Here is a 7,161-nt window from a genome sequence, read left to right on the forward strand (position 1 = left end):
TCATTTTGTTCTTGTATTTTCTTCCAAAATTCTTCTAGGTTTTTTTCTGTGTTTTCTTTAGTCTGTCTCCCAATCCTTTGAAGATACCTAAAGATAATGCTTTTGAATTCCTTATCACAGAGTTCCAATGTTGCTTCTTCCTCAGGGATGTATTCTGAGTCTGTATCCTGCTCTCTTGTTTCTACCACTTTATCGTACTTCTTTATGTGGACTGTGATGGTCTGTTGTCTACAAGACATTTTGGCTTAATTGTATTTAGATTTCTGTTCAGTGTTTGTGAAGAGCAGCCAAGGTTGAGTCAGGCTCTTCTTGGTGGTTGGTTATCATTAGTGGAGAAGGAAGTGATGCCTCCCACTCAGTAAGTGAAGCTGCAGGAGGTGTGGGTGTAGTTGTGTTGTATGAGGAGTGTTGCTGTCTTCCGCTCAGTTAGACAAAAACAACATTGAATAACCATGAAAAAAGTAAAAGCAAATGGACAAAAATACACCATGTTATCACACAGGAACAGTAACTAAAAAAAGCAAATGGAAAAAGAAGAAGAAAAAAAATCCCTGCAAAATCTGTGGAGAGGGCAATAAGACAAAAATGTAGAGAAGGAGAATAATGAAGAAAAAAATTGGAAAAACCCGAAAAGAAAAATAAGGAGTGGGGTTAACCATGAGAAAGAAAAAAAATGGAACTGGAACAGGGAAAAGAAAAAAAAAAAAACCCTGAAAACTAGAACCTGGGAGATGAAGAGTAAAGAATAATAGTAAAAAAGGCAAAAGTAATAATAATAATAGTAGTTTTAAAACAGATGCAAACAAACAAACTAAAAAATAGAAAAAGAAAATAAACATCAGCGCAGGGCATGGCATGACACCCAGGCTCCTTCCGAGCACACAGACTGGTATGGAATTCCTGCCGGGTGGAAGTGAGGGATGGCCATACCTCCGTTCACCAAGAGGGCGTGGGGTATAAGAGTAACAAGGGGAATGTCCCACCTTTCCATTCGTCTGTATCCGGAATGTCCTCGAGGTTCCCTGCAAGTGGAGCCTGTTCTTAAGTCCCTGGAATCTGGGAGAACACTGTTGGTTTAAATATCCAAAATGGTCAATCCATTTGTAAACTTTCAAAATGGCTGTGCCCTCTGGAGAAAGAAAAGTCCACAGCTCAACCCACCTTCCTCTTTGCTGCTTTCCCCTTTATTGCCCAACCACCAGAGCAATCCTCCATGCACTCCCTGGCTAGCAGGGCTGATTTTCAGGTTAATTCTAAAGTCCTACCACCACTTGGCAATATCCAAGCTGTCCAAGCTGTCTGTGCCGTCAGGATCGCTGCCAGACCACAGCTCTGTACATTTCCTTTTTTGGTGTTTTCATGCAAATTCTTCTGCTAGTTGGAGTTCAGTCCACTTCTATATCCTTCAAGGCTCAGGGGTCCAGGATTATCTTCTGTATCTGTATTAATTGGTTTCCTTTTTCTTCATTGAAGAGGGTCTGTGCAGTCTTTCTGCTTATTCCACCAACTTACTGGAACTCAAGAAATAAAGTCTTGATGCATGCTACAACATGGATGAAACTTGAAAACATGCTGTTTGAAATGTTAGTCACAAAAGGACAAATACTGCATGATTCCACTTACATGAAATATCAAATCAGGCAAATACACATAGAGCTAAGGTTACCAGGAGTGGGAGAGGGGAAGAGGGATTAGGGAATTCACTGCTTAGGAGACACTTTGCTTCTTCTGTTTAGGATAATGGAAAAAGTTGGGATGAGATAATGGTGACAGTTACACAACATAACAAGTAAAATTAATGTCATTATACTGCACATGTAATGAGTATTGAAATAGCAAATGTTTTAAGTAAAAGAGGTTTCCAGCAAGATAAAAAGAGAAAAAGTTTACTGATGCCAGAAGAAAATGACACAACATTCTTCAAATGCTGAAAGAAAAGAACTGTCAATTCCAAATTCTATATACTGTAAAATTATCCTTCAGTAACGAAGAAATAATAATATTCTCCAACAAAGAAAATTTAAGAGAAAAACTGTCTGCAGTAGACAAACCCTAAAAGAATGACTAAAAGAAGTTCTTGAAACATAATTTTTTTTAAACAAAGATGCAATACTGGTGTATCAAGATGGAAGAAAGAACAACAAGAGGAAAAATATGGGGAAATACAATAAGCATTCTTTATCTTGTCTAAATTATGCTTAATGACTGAAGCAAAAAGTATTACATCATCTATTGTGGTTCTTAATATATGTACAAGAAATATTTAAGGCAATTATATTATGAACAGGGGATGATAAAAGTATTTAGAGGGAGGCAAAGTTTCCACACTTCATTTGAACTGGCAAAATAAGGACATGAACACATTTTGATTAAGTTACATACAAATAATGTAATACGTAGAGGGACTACTATAGATCTATGCAGAGATTCTCACTAAAATATACTTTACAAATCAATTTCTTTCGAAATCAAAATGAAATTCTAAAAAATGTTCAAGCATGTTACAGTAAGGAAGAAGAAAAACAAATGAAAAAGAGAATAAAGAGAAAGTGAAACAACTAAATAAATAAATGACAGACTGAAGTCTTTTTTTTAAAAAAAGTACATTTTATTGAAATATAATTTATGTACACTGAAATACACAAAACTAAAGTGACATGAGTTGATGCAGTCTTTTTTTTTTTTTTTGCAGTATTCCCTCCTCTGCCCTCCCAGTCCTTGCAACCAACCAAGAAAGTTTCCCTCCATATATAAACCTTTTCCTGACTCTCCACAACAATGAACTAATACTATATTTGACCTTCTGTGATTGACTAATTTCATTTAGCGTAATGTCCTCCATGTTAATCCATGTTATGTGGTGTTTTACTAACTCTACATTATTCTTTAGTGCTGCATAGCATTCCATTATGTGTATGTACCATAGTTTAGTCATCCACTCTTCTGCTGATGGGCATGTAGGTTGTTTCCATCTTTTTGCTATTGTAAATAGTGCTGCGATGAACATGGGTGTGCATATATCTGTTCCTGTCCTGGCTCTCACCTCTCTAGGATATATACCTTGTAATGGGACTGCTGGGTCAAATGGTATCTCTAATTCCAGCTTTCTAAGGAATCACCAGACTGCTTTCCATAGTGGTTGTATCACTTCACAGTCCCACCAGCAGTGTATGAGAGTCCCAATCCATCCAGATCCCTGCCAGCATTTGTTATTTTCTTTCATTGAACCTTGCCATCAGTGCTGGGGTGAGATGGTATCTCATTGTTGTTTTGATTTGCATCTCTCGGATAGCCAGTGATCATGAGCATCTCTTCATGTATTTGCTGGCCACCTGCATATCCTCCTTGGTAAGTGTCTTTTCCTGTCTTCTGCTCATTTTTCAATTGGATTGTTAATCTCTTTGTGGTTGAGGCATTGGAGTTTTCTATAAATCTCAGAGATAAGTCCCATGCCAGATATGTAATTATTGACAAATATGAATTTGTTGCTGTCATTTTTGTTATGTGCTTTTTCATGGTGTTGATTTCTTTGTTCCATATAATTTTCTGTGCTGATCTCGTTTTGTTTACGAATTGTGTTATCACTTCCTCTGTTGCTATTGTTTTAGTATCTTCTAAATATTTGTGCTGGTCCTTTTTTTCATTTTGATGTGAAGATTTATCATTTTTCTTTAAGGTTACCCTGTGATTTATAGTTTAATTCCCAAGTTTAAAACAGTCTATTCTATCTTGTAGTTGTCTTTACTTCCCTACTATTTAGAAATTCTGTAACTACACAATTTTTTCCCACTTTTGGGCATGTAGTTGTCCTCATTTGTCAATTTATGTCTCTGGTTCCCTGTTCACAATCTTGTAGTTTTACTTACTTTGGATACTTCCATAACTGGGTTGGTTTCTGGGTTATGTCACAATGTGTGTTAATGGTCAGTTGTTGTTGGCTGTTGTTGCTTCTCTGTCCAAAGGACTCCCTTTAGCATCTCTTGTAAGGCTGGTCTGGTTTTAACAAATTCCCTTAATTTCTGCTAATCTGGAAATGTCCTAATTTCACCATCATATTTTAGGGTCAATTTTTCTGGGTATATAATTCTTGGTTGGAAATTTTTCTCTTTGCAGGTTTTATATATACCATCCCACTGTCTTCTCACCTGCATGGCTTCTGCTGAGAAATCTGAGCTTATAGTCTTATTGGTTGTGCCTTGTAGGTAACATTTTGTTTTTCATGTGCTGCTTTCTGGATTCTTTCTTTGTCTTGGTTTTGGTGAGTTTGATGATGATACCTTTTAGCAATTTTGTTTTGGGGTTTATCCTGTTTGGGGTTTATTGGACTTCTAGAATGGATATATTCTCATCTTTCATCATACCAGGAAAATTCTCTTCCAACAAATCTTCAACAAATTTCTTTGTGTTTTATTTGTTTCTTCCTGTTCTGGAATTCTGATTACATGTATGTTATTCCTTTTGATTGTATCCCACACGAACATTAGGCTTTCTTCATTTTGTTTTGATCTTTTTTCTGATTGATCCCTTTCCAAAGAAGTATTGAGTTATTTGCCTTCAATCTCACTAACTCTATCTTCCATTGATTCAATTCTACTCCTTTGCCTGTTCAATGTCTTATCTATTTCAGAAAATTTAGTATTAATCTTCTGGATTTCTGTCTGTAGATTTGGTTTCCTTTTTAATGTTTCATTTATTTTGTCATTTTGTTCTTTTATTGTCTTTTGAAATTGTTCTAGGGTTTTACCTGTGCTTTCCTCAGTTTTGTCAGTGTTTTCCTTGATCTGTCTCTCAGTTTGTTGAACATACCTAAATATAATTCTTTTGAATTCCTAATCAGGGAGTTCCAATGGTGTGTCTTCCTCATGGATGTGTTTTGGGTCTCTATCCTGGTCCCTTGTTTCTCCTGCTTTATCTTGCTTCTTTGTGTGCACTGTTGTCTCTGAGGCATTGTGCTGTTTTTGTGTTTATATTTAATTGGCAATTGTATGTTGGAGTGACTTGCCATGATTTTCATTTTCTTTGTTTTGTTTGTATGTTATCTCCATAAGCAGGGTACTGTGCTCTGCTCCTCTATTCACTAGTTGGCAGCACTTATACTCTCACCACCTGTCTCCTTTCCCATTGTCAGCCTCCTGTATATTCCTGCTTTCTTTAGCAAACAGAGCCTATTCTTAGGTTCCTGGAATCCAAATGAGTATGCTGTCACTTTAAAATCCAAAATTGACACCATTTGTAAAGATTCCAAATGGCTGTGTCTTTGGTCATTTTAAATATCCAAAATGTCTGCTGCATGTAAACATTGCAAATGGCTGTACCCTCAGTCACTTTAAATATTCAAAATGGCCACCACTTGTAAAAATTAAAAGTGACTGTACCCTCAGTCACTTTAAATATCCAAAATGCCCACTGCTTATAAACATTCAAAATGGCTGTGCCCTCTGTGACTTTAAATATCCAAAATGGCCACCGCTTGTAAACAATCAAAATTGCTGCACCTTCTGGACAGCAGAAAGGCCATAGCTCAGATTGTCTCCCTCCTTGCTGTTTCCCTTCCTAGTATGGGCCACCAGTGCAGTCATCCCTACAGCCCTTGGTGACCAGGGCTGGCCTTCTGGTCAATTCTCAGGTCCCAATACCACTTGGAAGTATTCAGGGTGTTGGTCCTGTCAGAGTAGCTGACAGTCCACTCCTCTGACTTTCTCTGTACTCACTGTTTTCATTCAGGTTTTTCCACTAGTTAGTGCTTAACCCACTTCTGTATAGTTCCTTTCAAAGTTCAGGGCTCCAGGATTATCATCTGTATCTCTCTCAATTGGTTTCTATTTTCTTGTTGAAGAGGGTCTCCCTATTCCTCCATCTTACCAGAAGTCTCTGCTGCAGACTTAAGTCTTAACAATCAATAATTACATTAAATTTAAATGATCTAAATATACCAAATAAAAGGCAAAGATTTGCAATTATTTGCTGTCTACCTGAAATTAACTTCAAATATAACAGTATAAGTAGGACAAAAGTAAAAAAAAAAAAAGAGAGAGAGAAACAAAACAATAAAAAGAAAGAAGGAGTGGTTATATTAATATCTTATATAGACTTCAGAGAAAAGAAAACTTCCAGGGACATTATATAAAAGGGTCAACCCACCAAGAAGACATAGCAATCCTAAACATATATACATATAGACACCAAATAACAGAATTGCAAATTAGGTGAAGCAAAAAGTGATAGAACTAAAAAGAGATATAGGCAACTCCATAGTTATAGTTGGAGACTTCATCATCCCTCTCAACAACTGATCAAACTGCTAGTCATAAAGTCAGCAAGGACACAGAAAAACTCCATACCACCATCCAACAGCAGGATCTAACTGACACTAAGCATTCCATCAGTAACAGCAAAAAGCACATCCTGTTCAGATTCCCATGGAGCTTTATACAACACACCCTATGCCATAAACAAAACTTAACAAAGATAAAAGAAGTGAAATCATAAAGTGTTCTCCAACCAGAAGGAAATCAAAGTAGAATTCCATAAGAGAAAAATAGAAAAGTCTCCAAGCACTTGGAAACTAAACAACACAACTCTGCATAATCCATGGGTCTAAGAGGAAGTCTCAAAGGAAATAAAAAGTACATTGAACGGAATGATAATGAAAATACAAACTTGAAAACAATGAGACAAAGCTAAAAAAGTTCTGAGATGGATATGTATCACACTAAATCAGAAGAAAAGTCCCAAATCAATGATCTAGGCTTCCTTTAAGAAACTAAAAAAAAGAAGAGCAAAATAAATTAAAAGCAAGATGTAAAAAATAATAAATTAATTAAAGAGATGAAATTAGAAATAAAAACAATAGAGAAAATTAATGAAACAAAAAAAGCTGGTTCTTTAAAAAGATCAATAAAATGGACATACTTCTAGCAAGACCTGTGATGAAGATCAAAAATTACAGCTTTCAATATGGATTATACTGCAATGTAAAGGTCTACTACCATAACAGATAGGAAGTTGCAGAGAGAGCTCTAGGTTGAAAGCTGGTTTTTTTTGTTTTTTGTTTTTTTTTTTAATTTTATTTTGATTTGGGTGAAGATTTACAGAGTAAATTCACTTTTCATACAGCAGTTCACATATACTTTGTCTCATGTCATTGACCAAAATTTACAA

The 7,161-nt window shown here is 36.0% G+C and overlaps 1 protein-coding gene across 1 annotated transcript in view; it reads right to left on the bottom strand.

Moving 5' to 3' along the window:
* SLC41A3 (solute carrier family 41 member 3) overlaps positions 1-7,161 on the bottom strand; it is a 175,468-nt gene that overhangs the window by 58,199 nt on the left and 110,108 nt on the right. The gene's annotated exons all lie outside the window — the stretch shown is intronic.

This window comes from Orycteropus afer, unplaced genomic scaffold (assembly GCF_000298275.1).
Source record: "Orycteropus afer afer isolate SDZICR_OR568_19922 unplaced genomic scaffold, OryAfe1.0 scaffold00282, whole genome shotgun sequence".
Lineage (NCBI taxonomy): Eukaryota > Metazoa > Chordata > Mammalia > Tubulidentata > Orycteropodidae > Orycteropus > Orycteropus afer.